Source organism: Cupressus sempervirens, chromosome 4 (genome assembly GCF_028749045.1).
Source record: "Cupressus sempervirens isolate cs-2001-9-10 chromosome 4, ASM2874904v1, whole genome shotgun sequence".
In the NCBI taxonomy this organism is placed as follows: Eukaryota; Viridiplantae; Streptophyta; class Pinopsida; order Cupressales; family Cupressaceae; genus Cupressus; species Cupressus sempervirens.
Genome location: NC_143121.1, coordinates 124,155,287 through 124,173,643, shown reverse-complemented (window position 1 = coordinate 124,173,643; position 18,357 = coordinate 124,155,287). Strand labels below are relative to the sequence as shown.

The window sequence follows — 18,357 nt, the reverse complement described above, 5'->3', positions numbered from 1 at the left end:
GATGTTTGTAACTTATTCTTGTTTCAGAATAGGTGAAAATTATCATAAATGATTCAAGATAGTGCTATTCAAGGTCATATTTCTTATTCTTTTTAGGCATGAAATTTCATTATATGTTTTTGTTGTGCACTAGGGAGGAGGAACTAGTTATCATGTGACCTCTTAAAGCTCATCATAATAATGATACAAACATGACTAATTTGTTCTGTTGACATCACCTTGGACAAGTTAAGTTCTTATAAATGTCATTTTAACCTACCACCATCATCCTTGATATGGATTTTATATGTCACGGTAAAATGTTCTCAAATTATCATTCTTCTAACCCCTCTACAATAGAAGAGTTAATTACCACCCTCAATCATTAGCTGAATATGTTCCAATTTTTAAACATTTTGTCATGTTAGATTTCAATTCTAGAAGAATGGGAACTTCGAGAGGAAAATTTTTGGAAGCAAAAGGCTGGAGTTGATTGGCTCCAAGAAGGAGATAGGAACACTATTTTTTTCAATAAAACTATGCAATCTCATCAAAATCAGAGCAATATTTCTTCATTGGTTAATTCTGAAGGTATTCAATTATCTTCCTTGCCAGCTTTGTTCCAGGAGGCTACTCGATACTTTTCTACCCTCTTCTCTGAGGGCTCTCCTCCTATTGATAATGAAGAGAATATTATTTTGTCTTGTATTCCTTCCCTTGTTACCTATGAAATGAAAGATTATCTCATGCAACTGATCTCTTTGGATGAGTTGGAGGAGGTGGTATTTGGCACATGCCTAAGGGCAAAACTCCTAGTCTTGATCTCTATCTAGTTGAATTTTTTCAAGAATTTTGGGACATCATTAATCATGATTTGTTAGAGATGGTTAAGGAATCATATTCTAGCAAACAAATACTTTGGGCATTAAATTCTACTTTCTTGACTCTTATTCAAAAAAGAGAGGGGGCTAATCAACTAGAGTTTTTTAGATCTATCGCTTTATGTAATGTGGTTTATAAAGTCAAATACTAAGTTGATTACAGAGAGAACTAAAAAGTGGCTCCACCATTATTATCTCAGAGGAACAAGGTGGTTTTGTTGTAGGAAGACAAATTTTAGATCGAGTAGTTATTGCTACTATGCCTATTCACTCTATGGCTAGTTCAAGGGAGCAATCTATGTTTATTAAATTATATATGTCTAAGGCCTACGATAGGGTTAAATGGAGTTTCCTAAGGAATATTCTTCTTACCTTTGGCTTTAGCTTTGATTGGGTGAGTTGGACTATGAGTTGTGTTACTTCTGCCTCTTTTTCTATTCTTCTTAATGGTCAACCTACTCAACTATTTGATGATGAGTTGGACTATGATTTGTGTTACTCCTGCCTCTTTTTCTATTCTTCATAATGGTCAATCTTTCCAGCTATTTAATGCATCTAGAGGTCTCCGCCATGGTGATCATCGCTCCCCCTATCTTTCCATCATTATGGTTGAAGGCTTGGGTAGATTCATCAAGTATCAGTGTCTCAGAACTCTATTCAAGGTTGGCAGTGGGGTATTGGGTAAGTGCACCAAGTTGTGGTGCCAAAGGGGGGTATACGTGGCCACTTTTTTTTTTCTTTTTTCTTTTGTGGAATTAACAATTTATGAACTTCCAAATTTGAAGATAGTTATGCTCAAACTTTTTAAGATATGACAAAAAAAAAATAGTAGTCCTTTGAATCTAGCTTTTAAACTACTATTTTTTTTTCCAAAATGGTTTAGTTTTAGGTCAAAAAAATGGGGCCACAAAAAGTGTACTTATTTTTCAAAAAAAACCATAACAGAGTGCAAATCGTGCCCCCCCTAAAAGTTTTTTTTTTTTTTTTTTTTGAAATTCTTTAATTGGTTTGGTCAAAAGTGTATTTTATTCTAGATTTTTTGAGTAATTTTATAATGTGTATTTTTTATGAATTTTGTAATTGGACACATCTCAAAAATGTGCAATATTTGTGTGCTCCCCTTAGAAATGATTGAAAACTAATCTAAAATCAAAACTTCTTTTTTTCAAAGTGTGTAGAATGAAATCTAGTTTCTAAAAAAGTAAGCTGTGAAATTCAATGAACAAGCTAAAATCTACACCCCAATTAGTACATGTTGGTGTTTGACAGAAAATGGATATACATTCAAAAGAAATTATGGTTGAAATGCTTGAAATAGTATGAATTAAAAATAAATTATATGGTTATCTAGCTAACACAAAGATCTACAATATCATGTAACCTAATTTTATCAATGCTTAACCACGAGGAAACTTGAAGGAGAGCACACAAGAAAAATTAAATATTTTGTGTATGCTTGCTGCAAAACACGTTTCATACTAGTTTAGAGACTCCAAAACATTGGGTTGGATCTCCAAGGAAAATCCAAGCCTTGGGCTTAGTAGCATCCAAATATTTAAATAGGTTGTGCATGCCATAGTGTGCAAGCGCTATTTGAAGAACTTTTTAAATTCAAGGCTTACATAGTGTGTATGCACTTTGTAAGTCTTGTATCTCAATAAAGAGGATGGATAGGGGGAGATGGAGAGAGGGTAGAGAGTGAGAGAGAGTAGATAAATGTTCAAATATAAAGGTCTTAAGGCAAAATATTGTAAATGCTCAACTTTTCTTGCTACTAACTTTTCATCCAATGATCCCAACCTTTCAAGCATCATTTGTAACTATTGGGAATGATGTATTTAGATCTAAACAACCTCGATACATTTAGAGGTGTGATATGCTATATGGATAAACTAGTTTTGAAGAGGAATAAACTGATTTTCTGAGTATTTATTGCTGGTATAGATTTGTACAGATTGGGAGAGTAAAACTAGTGACATGATTGGATAGATATTTGAGTCCTTATTCTATTGCACTTTATTTAGTTCAATTTGGTTAAGTTTGAGAGATAGAGAGAGAAAGAGAGGATGAGAGAGGGTTTGTGGAATAATAAATGTTCAAGTATAAAGGTCTTAAGGAAAAATATTGTAAATGCTCAACTTTTCTTGCTACCAACTTTTTGTTAAAAAGTTGCAACTTTTCATCCAACAATCCCAACCTTTCAAGTGTCATTTGTAACTATTGGGAATGATGTATTTAGATCTAAACAACCTCGAGACATTTAGAGATGTGATATGCTATATGGACAAACTAGTTTTGAAGAGGAATAAACAATTTTTTTGAGTATTTATTACTGGTACAAATTTGTACAGATTGGGAGAGTAAAACTAGTGACATGATTGCATAGATATTTGAGTCCTTATTCTATTACACTTTATTTAGTCCAATTTGGTTAAGTTTGAAGGGAAATATTGTTGTTTTTCTATGACTGGGTCAACATACCTTAAAATTAAGCATTTTAATAGATTTTTGGTCCTAACTTGCAACTCCATGATTGGAATTCAATGGCCTAGTAGATTTTGCAAGTTTAGGACATGTATTAATAGATTCCTAAGTTGCAAATTTTTCTCAGAAGATTTGAAGGTCCTATGATCGAGCTCTAGACTGAATATCCTTATGTATTCAACCAATTTGGTGCAGGTTTGTAGCGTAAACAAAAAGATGAAGGCCTAAAACTTGGTGAACATTGGTTTCATGTTGTAATAAGTGACTGAGGACATTCCAAGTCAATTTTTAACACTTAGGAACCCATCCGTGCTCTTTACCAAGTGTTTGAAGCCTAATTTGGCTAATTAGGCCTATGAAGTCTGTGTGAGTTCAGGAGTGCTGGAGTAGGCTAAGGAATTAAAAGTTGGAGGATAGATAGAAGTTCCAAAAGGGTATCTAGAACTATAATATGTTTAGCAAGTTCTTTGGAAGAATTTTGAGTTGTTTCCCTAAAACCCATAAAATTACTACTAGAAGTTTTAGGCCTCTTGGTGCATTTTCCAGTTGTGAAGGTTGGGGAAACCAAACTACTATGGAATCTTGGTCCTTGTATGTCCCTTGGAGTGTCCCAAGCATTGGTTAAGATCAAGGAGTTGGGTAGTGACCATTTTGCAGGTTGTGTCCCTAGATCCAAGGTTAGCTTTTAGAGTCACTTTGTGAAAGATAATTTGTGAAACTCAAGGAGTTGTGTTGGAACTTATGGTAGGTTGAAGTAGTGTCATAAGGAGTCTTGTAGACCCTTGAAGGGTAAGATAGGTATAGGATACCTAGAGAAATTTGGAGTGTCAGACTCATTACACTCTTGCTAAAGACCTTTGCACCAAAATAGTAGAATACAAAAAATATAAGGTAGTGACATATGCTCTAAACGATGGGAAACAAGGTAAAAGATGTGATTTAGTCATTGAAAAGATTCTAGTGTATGAGTCCATGAAGAATTTTCATGAAAGATTATTTACAAGTATGCAAGGCATACATATTGAGCTCAATGGTTGGATTTGCAATTCAAGTTGTGCAAGGATACATTTCCATTGGAAACCATTGTTTAGGTTATAGACTTCATAGAGAATTACATGCTACAACCACAAAATGAGGTTCAAAAAAAGTATTATAATTCTTACTAAGTTTCCATATTTGTTGACATAACATTCATGTATTCACCTATAGTATAGAGGCTGGAAGGAAGATATAGAGGAAGTACCATTTTTACATCATTGATGATCAATCACATTCTATGGAGTTTGTACATGGTTGTTTTAAACTATTTTATGAAAAATTGGCTAACAAAGGCATACCATATCACCAACACATTATTTGGTCAAAAAATTATGCATCTCAATTCAAGAATGCATGGATGTTCTATTGGTTGAGTATGATGAACAAGTTTTCTAGAATTCAATTTATGTGGAATTTCACAGAGGCTGGTCATGAAAAGGAAGAGCATGATGGTGCAGGAACATGCATTAAAACAACCTTAGCTCATGAAGAATTAAAGTACAAATACAAAGCAACATTGACAGATACAAAATCCATCATCTTGTAGTGTAATGCTACAATGGGTCTAGGTAAGGAAGGTGAGTCTATGATTTGTAGATTTTTTTGGTTGATAGATAATACTAACATTGCACCATATGAGGATTATTGCACACTAAAAATATCAAGTGAGTTCGACTCTTTTAGAAGCTTTGATGCAAGTTCATGGAGTATCCACACACAAAAAATGCCAAGCTCTTGTCCATCATGTGCAAAGGAAAATTGGGATGAGTGTGAGTCAACTCAATGGGTGGACAAATGAGATATACATGTTTTGGACCCAACTGACACCTATAAGTCCCCCACAAGAACTTGAAATTGTAGAGATGGATTCATCCATTGACTTTGACCACTTGTTTGATCAATATGTAACTTTATAGCTTTTACCTAATTATTTGTTGAATTAATGACCATAATATGTACATTTTTTATTGTAGGCCATGTTTTTGTTGTTATTGCACATAAAGACAATGAAGAAGGGATAAATTATTATTTGTGTCATTGTGTCCAGGTCAAAAAAAATTGGATCACTCAATTACAGATGGTGAAGGTTTAGAGTACTATATAGGTGTGGTGGTTGTAACCGATACATGGCTTAGACAATATTCTATGAAGAACCATAACTTGTGGTTATTCAAGGATTGACAAACAGAGAGGAAGATTCTTCATTATTCGAACCTTGTTGTTATGTCAAATATCCACTTGATAAAATATGGAGGAAAACCACATAATAAGGCTCTTTGGAAGGTTTGCAAGTCAGACCATGATGTAATACTTGAGGCATTAAAATGTAGAGAAAATCCATCTAGTTCATTAGATTGAATATAATTATGAAAATATTAATGAACATAATTGGAAAAATATTTGATGTAAAACTTATATACTTAAGACCCTAGGAGTCACTAAATGCCATAAGGAAACAAACTTTGACGGGGCCTATCTTAGAGCTCGTATCAAATATGGATGCAATGTTGGGTGCTATGGGGTTGTGTTGTTGACACCTACAATAACCTCATTTACATTTTGGAGATTGGATTATGTTTTAATTTTGTGGCCCCATCTCGAGTGAATCTCTCTAACTATTCATCATGGGATCAAACTATCTACTCTGTTAACTCTGAGTGGCTGGGTAAACCCTAGTTCCAATCTCATCCCATTCCATTGACTACTCAAACATTCTCGTGTACACTAAATAAAATTGACCCTAATAATCACTAAATTCCATAGGGCAGTGATCTTTGATAAGGCATATCTTAGAACTTGTGCAACATATGGATGCAATTCTAGGTGCTACAAGATTGTGATGTCGATACCTGCAATAACCTCTCTCTCTCTCTCTCTCTCTCTCTCTCTCTCTCTCTCTCTCTCTCTCTCGATTAGATTTCATTTTGATTTTGCATACCCATCAAGGGTGATGCTAAAACTTGAAGTGTTGGCTACTACAAAGTCATGAACTAATGAATCTCTCTAATCATTCATTGCGGGATCGAATAGTCTTCTCTATCAGCTCTGAGTGGCTTAGTAAACCCTAGACCCAAGCTCATCTTGTCACATTGATCGCTCAAACATTCTTGGACATAGCAAATGGAATTGACCCCAAGAGTCACTAAATGCCACAGGGTAGTAAACTTTGATGGGGTATATCTAGGAGCTTGTATGAGGTATGGATGTAATGTTGGGTTCTATAGGGTTGTGTTGTAAACACCTATAATAAACTTTCTCACTTTGAGGAGATTTGATTTCATTTTGATTATGCAGCTCCATCCTGGGTGATGCTAAAACTTGTAGTGTTGGCTAGTACAAAGTTGCCAACTAGTAAATCTCTCTCACTATTTGTCATGGGACCAAACTATCTACTATGTTATCTCCAAATCAGGTAAACCCTAGGCTCCAACTCATCCCATCCTATTGACCACTTGAACATTCTTGGGCATGCCAAACAAAAGTGGCCCTAAGAGTCACTAAATGCCATAAAATAGTGAACTTTGACAAGACATATTCTAGAGGTCGTGTAAGGTATGGATGAAATGTCGAGTGCTATAGGTCATGTTGACAACATCTACGATAACATCTCTCACTTTGAGAAGATTAGATTACATTTTGATTTTGTAGCCCCATCTTGAGTGATGTTGAAAATTGTAGTGTTGACCAGTACAAAGTTGCCCACTAGTGAATCTTTCTCACTGTTTGTCATAGGACCAAAATATCTTTTCCATTATCTCTAAGTGGTTGGGTAAACCCTAGTCCCAAGGTTGTCCCATCCCATTGATTGCTCAAATGTTCTCTGGCACGTTGAACAGAATTGACCTTGAGAGTCAGTAAATGTCATAGGGCTGTAAACTTTGATGAGGCATATCTTGGAGCTTGTGTGAGGTATGAATGTAATTCAAGTGCTATAGGATCATGTTGTTGACACCTATAATAAGCTTTCTTTCTTTAAGGTGATTAGATTCCATTTTGATTTTGTTGCCCCATCTTGGGTGATTTTGAAACTTGTAGTGTTGGCTAATACAAAGTTGCTAACTAGTGAATTTCTCTAACCATTTGTCATGGGACCAAATTTTCTACTTCATTAGCTCTGAGTGGCTGTGTAAACCCTAGTCTAAATATTGTTTTTTCCTATTGACCACTTGAACATTCTCAAGCATGCTAAATGGAATTGACTTTGAGAGTCACTAAATGCCATAGGCCAGTGAACTTTGAAAGGGTATATCTTGGAGCTCATGCAAGGTATGTATGTGATTTCATGTGCTACTGAGTCATGTTGTTGACACCTACAATAACTTCTCTCTCTTTTCAAAGGTTGGATTTTGTTTTGATTTTGTAGCCCCATCTTAGGTAATGCTAAGACTTGTAGTGTTGGCTAGTACAAAATCCCCAATTGGTGAATCTCTCTAACCGTTCATAATGGGATCAAACTATCCACTCTGTTAGCTTGAAGTGGCTAGGTAAACTCTAGTCTCAAGACCATCCTATCTTGTTAACCACTCGAATGTTCTCAATCATGCCAAATAGAATTGTCCCTGAGAGTCAATAAATGCCATAGGGTAGGGAACTTTGAGGGGGCATATCTCAAAGCTCATGGAAGGTATGGATACAATTATGGGTGCTACAAGATCATGTTGTGCACACTTACAATAAAATATCTCTCTTTTGATATTGGATTCCACTTTGATTTTGTGGTACCATCTTGAGTGATCTTGAAACTTGTAGTGCTGACTAGTACAAAATCATCAAATGGTAAATCTCTCTAACTATTCATCAAATTGTCTACTCTAATAGCTCTAAGTGGTTAGGTAAACCCTAGTCTTAAGATTTTCTTGTCTCATTTACTACTTAAATATTCTTGACCATGAAATTGACCCTAAGAGTCATTAAATGCCATAGGGTAGCAATCTTTGATGAGGCATATCTCATAACTCATGTGAGGTATGGATGTAATTCTAGGTGCTACAAGAAATTTTTTTTTTTCACACTAACAATAACATCTCTCACTTTTTAGAGATTGGATTCTATTTTTATTTTGTAGCCCCATCTCCGATAATGTTGAAACTTGTAGCATTGGGTAGGACAATGTTACCAACTAGTGAAGCTCTCTAACTATTTGTCATGTGACTAAACTATCTACTCAATTAGCTTTAAGTAGTTGAGTAAACCCTAGCCCCAAGCTTGTCTCATCCCAATAACCTCTCAAACATTCTCAGGCATGTCGAATAGAATTAACCCTAAGAGTCACTAAATATTGTGTGTCGATACTTGGAAGAGTGAAAAAGATACAAAATGTTAAAGATAACATCCTAGGGGTATAAAATTCATTCTTGGGAAAGCCTTCTTTGGCACAAAGCATCATTTCTCATCCCTCAACCTTCTCCAAATTTTTTTTGAACTATCATCTACATTCAAAATCTAAACTCCTTAAATCAGTATTGTAATTCCCTAGCCAAGTATGCAAAACTTTCCTAGGGCATCATTGGAAAATTATCCAACTCTATTTGTAGGGCCCAAGCTTTATGATACATTATGTACAATGTTTCCTCTCTCATTTCCCTTAGTTCCATGATGATTCTTATTTGTGTGTGGGCTACTTGGGAAGGACTAGCACATAGGCTGTTTTCAAACTAATCTCTAAAACCTTAATAGATGAATAGTTAAAGGAAAGTTTAATGAAGCAAAAAGTACTATACAAACATGAACTAACTTAATCCAAGGTAAACCTTTAATATTCAATCCATTATCTCAAACTTGCTTTGCAAAATCCAAAAATTGTTAAAGAAAATGTAACAAAATATTCGTATTCAAATTCAAGAATGAACTCTTCTAATATCCAACCAATAGATTTGTCTTCTTTCAGGTCTTAAAGGCCCTCCCAAGGTGTTCATTTAGCCATCTTTCTTTCCTTCCACATCACAACTAAAAAGTTGCACAAAATATTGTCGAACAACTTTTAAAAGTTGTTGACCACATTGCAATTTTTGCATTTTTGACTTATAGACCCTTGAAATCTTTTTGAATGAAACCATATAGGTTTAATAAAGGTTTTTAGACATAATGTGGCCCCTTGATATCTAATATACCTCTTTTTGTCCCCTAGACCCATTTGATCAACTTCTTGACAACTTGACAACTTTTGGCATTTGGGATCCTAATCAACCAACATTATATTTAATGAGTTTAAAATACTTGAACAAGATACAAAATTACTATTTAGGACCTAGTTGGGTTATATCCCACTTACCAATGACTTGTACGAGATTTGACCCACTTTGACTATCTAACGTCCCCCTAGTGTTTATTAGCTTTTACATACTTAAACAAGGCTTAGTCAAACCAACTTGATCTAAGAACACTAACACACCATCCTAAATTTACTAGAGTCACAACAAGCCTCAAAACAACAACGCAAACAAAACTGAAATGAGGGTTATTAGGTTCCCTGCACTAGGGTAATGACACACAAAAGATGTCCAAGAAAATAATGCAACAACTATAGTTATAGGAGTCATAAGAAGAGCATATATAATGTATTTCCATGAATGAGGCTATCAAAGAGATGGATAAACAAGCAATTTTGATATCAAAATCCATAAATAATTTTTTTTTTAATAAAAAATTTCAAGTCTTCTCATGTATTGAAGATAAAGAATATATGAAATCTTCATATGTTTATGAGGACACTAAGGTTCAAGCTTAGATATTTACTTAATGTAGCCAACTCAAAAGTCAGGCTTCAATTTTAATTGTATAACAGTAATAAGAATTCAAGTTTCATTATTTTCATCCCAAAAACAATTCCAAATAAGTTACTCATAATCAAAAGTACTTGAATAACTTGTACAATCTAAATACAAATTAATAACATAACATTATTCACATGTCAAAAGATACCATCAAAGCTTATTATAATAATTCCTACCCTTATTTTGCATGCAAACTACATTAAAATGAAATACATGAAATACTTAAAATGTAAACAAGAAAAATAAGATATATTATGATAACCAATAACATGTCATACATGAATAAACCAATGCATCAAAGTTGTAAGTACAATAATGTCATGCATCAAATATATGCCATACATCAAATATTAAATGTCATATATACATTAAACATGTATGTCAAATATGTCTACTAACATAAAATCTAAGATATATGTCCAATAATGCCTATACATGTCCATCCCTATATCTTCTCCTTCCCATGATGGGAAGGAAACAAATTCTTAGAGGTCTTTGGTTATTGCATGGAGGGAGATGATGGGGATAATAGGATCTTCCTCACATGCTTGTTCATCCTCTTGTTTAGGCTCCTTTCTAACTAGAGCTGATACAAACAAACTATATATGAATCAATAATTATTATACATTGAAATCAAATATATGTACTCACAAAATTAATTATTTTCTTACCACCATCAAATAGTCACTTTGTACATCCACCTCAAAAGCTCATGGATGATCAAGACTAATAAGACACTACAAAAATTCAATCAATATAATCACTCGATCATAATTATAAATAACATTTAAAATTTAATTACTAAATATTATAAATAATAATTAAAACTATAAAAATTCTTTCATATCTCAATCAATGGCTCTGAACTAGCCATCACAACAACAACTCTATGATTGATAGACTGGTGAAGATGAGGAGTCTCTAACATCAACAAATAGAAATCATATAATACAATATATATATATTTTTTATAAAATATAATATAATCTAATGAATTAAATTAACATGAAACAAATGTACCTCTAAAATTTGTGTCATGCCTAGTCTTAGAGTCCCTTATAAATGTCAATGGTCCAAAAGAGAATTAATGGACATAGATTAAAAAATTTGTCAATCCTTCATATGATTACTTAATAAATACATGTATTAATTTAAATGATTAAATTGTTATATACATGTTGACTTGTCATTGAGACATAAAATGGGGCTAGGGAATTTGTACTAGGACCAACAACACTCTTATGCTGAATTTTAAACAATGTTAAGACATGCTAATTTATTAGTCTTTCATTGTACATATGACATATGATCAAATTAATTTATTATAATTGTAGTTTACCTATGTGTCAATGCCAAATGTCTCACTTAGGAAGTCATTAGTGACTGGCTCATCATCCATAGTATCTTCATCGTGACTATTAAATGTACATAAGGATCCACATGATGTGTACATATGATTGCGATGCAAAGAAGGTTCCTCATCAACTAATAGCTTGATGCAATGAATGATGATCTATGTCAAAACATTGATAGTACCTAGATTACTAGTCTCTACATGTTCCTTCACAAGTGAAGAAATAATGACATGCTCACCTTGTGGCTTGACAACAAGTGCCCTAACTATATTAAAGTCACAATGTGCCCTTGACTTCTCAAATCATGACTCCCCACCTCTACCATGAGAATCTAACATGTTAAAATAATTGGAGATCTCCCTAAAAACAAATTCTTGATACAATTTCTCTAAGAAATACATTGGAACCTCATGATTATTACAAGGAGCGGCATCAAAGACCATTCATTATCTATCCCAAAAGTTATTTCTAATATCATTATGGATGCACTAGTGGATGGAAAACCTTTTAGTTGTAGTTTTAATAGTGTCTTGTTCTCCTAGCTTTTTAAACAATGCACATATAATACTGTTAGTGAACAGATTGTCCTCCAAGAAAATATATACAAATATAACCCTGAATGCCCAAATGAGAAGACTAATAAGCACTAACAGTTGGACAAGTTATCATTGGATTGATAACTTTCCTCTGAATTTTATTAGGTACAGCTCCCCGTATGAAATATTCAGTGAATCAAATGTGAATGCTTTTACCAGAAAGCATAAAAAGATATCAAACATCTACCTATAAGTACAACGTAGATGCGGGAAAAACTAAACAACTACAAGAGATTAAATGGTAAATGACACAAAGTCCATTCACCCTAACTACAGATAGAATCAAGAAACAAATTATCCATCTTCTTGAGAAAGTGCAGAAATGAAGATATGGAGATATAACAACATATTTCAGAGAAAACCAAAGTGACACAAAGATCACACTTAGTGGAAAGTAGATTGCTCAAACTCAAAGTTTTGAAAAACAATTAACTCTCAAGTCTCCCTCCTCTGAAAGCATAAAGCTGCACTTGCTATTACAATCACCATTAAAGAAAGCTGTAACAAATCAAACTCTCCTATTGCTAACACACAGTTTAGAACAGGAAAATGAAAACTTTCTTTGCCCTCCACAACTTGACAAGAAAATGAAATAAAATTGGGGAAACCTCTCCTCCTTGCTGTAGCACAAAGTTTGTAGTCTTTTGGAGAGAAAAAATGGAACCCCCTGCTTACTCTGTTGCTGGCTTATTTAATCTATTCTTTCCCATGGCTTTTCAGTTTCCTAACTGAATCTTGAAAAACTTTTGATTTCCCTCTTCCTTTTGGTGTTTATATCATTATAAAAATAGTCTTTTATCTTTTCAAATTCGTGGCCCCTATGGTATACTCATGCTGACAAGTGGCATTTGCTAGTGATGAGGTTCTATTATGATTTTGTATCTGTCAGTGACAGTTTTGATAGCATCCCACTAAATCAGTCGTAACTCATTAACCAGAAATGAGTTTGAAAAATGCTTTGGTCAGATCATGCATAACTTTCTTCTTAGAAACATATCTAAAATTGAGCCAAATCCAACAGTTTTATTAGAAGTTACACCCCACGCACTGAGACCCAATTTGATTGTCTGGATTCTGTAACTGCTGTTGTTGAGCCGATAGAGGTGCAAATAGGAACCCATAACTTTTGATCCATAGTGAATATTACAAAAATATTTGTAGAGGATTTATAGAACTAGCATTCACAACACATATTGAAGATTTAGGTCAATCCAATGGTTAGATTGTGAGATATGACCCCCGCAATATGACTATTTTCTGTCATCTGCATTTTATGACTGTTATTGCTGATCCGATAGTGGTGCACTCAAGAACTTGTAACTTTTGATCCATATGCAATATGAAAAAATTATATGGTAAAGATTTAGAGAACTAGGATTGAAAACACATATCCAAAATTGGGCTCAATCCAATGGTTTAATTCTGAGATATGACCCCCGAAATATGACTATTTTTCTGTCATCAGAGAATCCAAAATTTCTTCTGCTTGTATATGTTTGTTCCATTTTAAGATGGATGAATTCTAATGTAAGTTCATTGTATGTTACTTGAGATTGGTTTGGCCTTCTAAATAATTTGGTTTCTCAATGTCCAATTTCCATAATCCATTATAATTCTATGCTTTGCCTCGAAAGGATCTTCCATCATGATTGAAGAAATCAACAAAATATTGAAAAAGGCTGAACATTGCATTTTTAAATCATTGAACTGCTTTGAAATATGAGCCTAAAATGTGAATTGAGATAGAGTTCTAAACCTTTTTGAATAAAAAATTTGCAATTTTGAACCGAGAGTCTGAATTTTGTTTCTATTGAACCTGCAGGACAGATCAACTAAACCATTGAACTACTTCTGTAATGGACACCCTTGGATGTCCCAACTAACTAAACCAAATTGCTGAAAGGAATTTTGCCAAATAGTTTGCATGCAACCTCTTATTTCTTCGTTTAATGTTTTAAACCCCTTATAACTCCGAAAATCAAACATTTATTTGTTTGTTGTGTTTTGTGCATGGAATTGGTATCATACAACATAAACAAGAAAGAAACTACAATAATATGCAAAGTGGAAATGAACTGCTACTAATAAAATGTTATTTTCAGAATTCATAAAACCAAATACATGGCAGATTTAACAATTCACTAATTACTTCAGCAGTATTGACATAATACTCCAGCCCATGCTTTCAAACTTGCTGCTACAATACTTTGTCCTTCAATCAGTCCACTACCTTCGTAATACCATTTCCTCAAAGCAGCATAAGCATTGGACAAGTAGTGAAGAAGATATGAGCAAAATACCAAATCTGCCTGTAGCCGGAAATGCAACTAAATTGCCTGATAATGAAGCCAATAACAAAGAATTCCAAAGGCCAAACCCCAAGGGAATGACGTCTAGAATGTTACAAGAGAGGATAGACGTCTTCAAATGCCAAGAACAGAGCTGCAACTCACACACCAATTTCTTCTCATATTCAACCTGCCTAATGAAGCCACAAATGCTTCCTTTTATTCTATTTCCAAGGGTCCGCTCAACTCATATGGGCAATGTGGGATAAAAGATATGTAATATATAAAACATATATTAAAATACCCCTTATGTCTCCCTTGGGTACACATCACCATAAAATAAATATTAAAGTAACACTTTAATATTTTACAATTAAATTAGACGTTACTTTAATAAAACTTCAGGCATTAAAATGTATTAGCAATCGGACTCCGAATAATGCGAGTGATAGCTCATCGAAAAGCTCTCACCGAGGAGTATCGAATCCAATCACCAAAATTGACCTGCACTGTGTCCTGCCGACTTACTAAAAATAGTATGCCTGAAACTAAGTAAATCAACTTCGTTTTGGCCCAAACTGGAAATGACTAGGCCAAAACACTCCAAGATCCCATTAAACCCTTCGTTAGCCCTCAAGACCATGTAGAACAAGGCTAACGCACACACACTTGGTCAACTGCTAAAAGAACGTGAAGGCCAAAAGATGGGATCATTACAACTTCGAATTACTTTGAACTTCAGTTCAAAGTGGTTCAACAACTCTAAACTTGAAGCTTTGAAATTGTGACCATATCGGGTACTAACAGTTACCTTTTATTATGTCTTTTTATTTTTACATCTATATAGGATAATTTGTTTGATAATATATTCTTTGTTCTTATCTCTTAACATGTCAAATATCTAATTGACCACTAACATAAGCTACCTAGCTTATAATAGACTCAAGGGAGGATGTCAATTATGGTTTCATAGGATTAGTTTCTCTGCAAGCTTTTAACCTACCAATGATTGCTTCTTATTCATTTTTCCCTCTTTTTATTTTAGTGCTAGGTCTTTCAATCAGTGGAGCTTTTGGAGGTTCTTGCTCTTTCTCATGAGGGTTTTTATTTTGATTTTGTGGAGCATTTTGTTAATGAGGTAGAAGATTTGGTGGTTCATTATTCACATTTTCTAATAAGAAACCAATTGCATTTTAAATAAATAAACAAACTTGAAGCAAAATTTTAAAAATGTATATAAAAGATTACAAAAATAAGATTAGAAAACATACTTGATAAACTTGATCTTGATCTTCGATGACAAGGAGGCATTTTGAGGATGAGAGTGAAAAAAGATTTCACCTTCAATAAATGTGTGTGCATTTTTGGGGGTAGAGAAGAAAATTAGCAAAAGAAAACCCAAAAATTGAGATAGGTTGTGTGATACATCTCAATTTTTGGGTTTTCTTTTGCTAGTTTACTTCTCTGTCCCAAAAAATGCGCACACATTTTATAGAGGGTGAAATCTTTACTCACTCTTCTCTTCAAAATGCCTCCTCATAATAGGAGATCAAGATCAGGTTCATCAAGTATGTTTTCTAATCTTATTTCTACATTTTTTTGTATGTTCTTTTAAGTTTTGCTTCAACTTTATTTATTTATTTAAAATGCAATTGATTTTTTATTAGGAAATGTGAATAATCAACTATAAAATCCCTAGCCTAATCAACAAAATCCTCCACAAAATAAAAATAAAAATTGTCCACAAAATAAAAATAAAAATCCTCTACAACATAAAAATAAAAAGCCTCACGAGGAAGAGCCAGAACCTCTATAACCTTAATCGATTAAAAGACTTCCTCCTAGCACCTAAGACAATATAGTGAATTAAATAGAAATAAGAAAAAATGAATTAGAAGTAATCATTGGTAGGTTAAAAGCTTTTAGGAAAACTCATCCTATGAGAGCATAAGTGACATCCTCCCTTGAGTCCATTACGAGTTAGGTAGCTTATGTTAGTGGCTAGTTGGATATTTGGCATGTTAAGAGAGAAAAATAAAAAATTTATTATGCAATCAAATTATTCTATAAAGATATTTTAAAAAAAACATAATGAAAGGGAACATATGTGCATTTTTTAAAAAATCAAGAGAATAAGACATTGTTAAAACTATATCTAAAAGGTTTTCCATGCACTGGTGTATCCACAATGATATTAGAACTAACTTTTGGGATAGATGGTGGATGGCCTTTGATGACCCTCCTTGTAATAATCACGAGGTTCCAATATATTTCTTAGAGAAATTGTATTGTGAATTTGTCTTTAGGGAGATTCCCAACTATTTTGACATGTTAAATTCTTAGGGTAGAGATAGGGGGTCTTCACTTGAGAGGTTGTGGGCATATCATGATCTTAATGTAGTTAGGGCACCTATTGTTAAGCCTCAAGGTGAGCATGTCATTATTCTTTGAGTTGTGAAGGAACATGTGGAGACCAATACTCTAGGGACTATCAATGCTTTAACACAAACCCTCATTTATTGCATCAATCCATTAGTTTAAGACGATCCTTCTTTGCACTGTGGTCACATGTACATGTCATGTGGATCCTTATGTACATTTGGCAGTCACATTGGAGATGCTATGAATTTAAGGCTAGTTATTGATAACTTATTGAGTGAGACATTTGGCATTGACACATAGGTAAATTATAATTATAATAAAATAATTTGATCACATTTTGTATATACAATGAATGACTAATAAATTAGCATGTCTTGATATTGTTCAAAATTCAAAGTAAGAGTGTTGATGAACTTAGTAAAAATTCTCCAGCCCCTTTTTACATCCTGTCGATGAGTCAACAAGTATGTATCAACCTAATCATTTAAATTAATACATATATGAAGGATTGGCAATTTTTTTTAATCTATGTGCATTAGTTCTCTACTGGACTGTCGACATGCACAAGGCACTCTAACTTAGGCATGATACAAATTTCATAGAGGTACATTTGTTTCATGTTAATTTGATTCATTTGATTATATTATATTCTATAAAAAAAATGTAAATTATATTATATTATTTGCAACTATTGACATTAGAGATTCCTCATTTTTTCCAGTCCATTGATCATGGAGTTGCTATTGTGATGGCTAGTTTAGAGTCATTGACTGAGGTATGAAATAGTTTTCATAGTATTAGTTGTTATTTATAATAGTTAATATTAAAATTTTAAATTTTATTTATAAGTATGATCGAATGATTATAATGATTGAATTTTTTTAGGGCCTTGTTACTCTTGATCATTCACAAGCCTTTGAGGTGGATATACAAAGTAACTATTTGATGGTGGTAGGAAAATAATTAATTTTGTGTGTACACATATTTGATTTTAATGTATAATAATTATTGATTCATGAATATTTTGTTTATATCACCTTTGTATCAGCTCTAGTTAGAGAGGAGCCTAAACAAGAGGATGATCGAGCATGTGAAGATCTCATTATCCCAATCATCTCCCTCCATGCAACGATCGAATATCTCTAGGGATGGACACATGTATAGGCATTAGTAGACATATATTTTAGATTTTATGTTGGGCATATTTGACATACATTTGATGTATATATAATATTTTATATTTGATGTATGATATATATTTGATGCATGACATTATTAGACTTACAACTTTGATGTATCAGTTTGTTCATATATGACATTATTGGTTATCATAATATATATCTTATTTTTCTTATTTATGTTTTAAGTATTTCATGTATTTTATTTTAATATAATTTATATCCAAAATAAGGGTAGGAATCATTATAATAAGCTTTGATAGTATCTTTTGACATGTGAATAAAACTATAATATTAATTTGTATTTAGATTGTACAAGTTATGAGTACTTTTGATTATGTGTAAGTTATTTGAAGTTTTTTTTGAGATGAGAACAATGAAACTTGAATTCTTATTAGTAT

General features: G+C 33.2%; 1 long non-coding RNA gene across 2 annotated transcripts in view; it reads left to right on the top strand.

Annotated features, from left to right (window-relative positions):
* LOC149560243 (uncharacterized) overlaps positions 1-18,132 on the top strand; it is a 48,953-nt gene extending 30,821 nt beyond the window's left edge. The window contains exons 2-3 of one of the 2 annotated variants that reach the window (XR_016363338.1): positions 17,500-17,553; positions 17,827-18,132. This is a non-coding gene — a long non-coding RNA (uncharacterized LOC149560243). The remainder of the gene's footprint in view (positions 1-17,499; positions 17,554-17,826) is intronic. The other variant, XR_016363337.1, reaches the window with a different exon arrangement.
* The last annotated feature ends 225 nt before the right edge of the window (positions 18,133-18,357 follow it).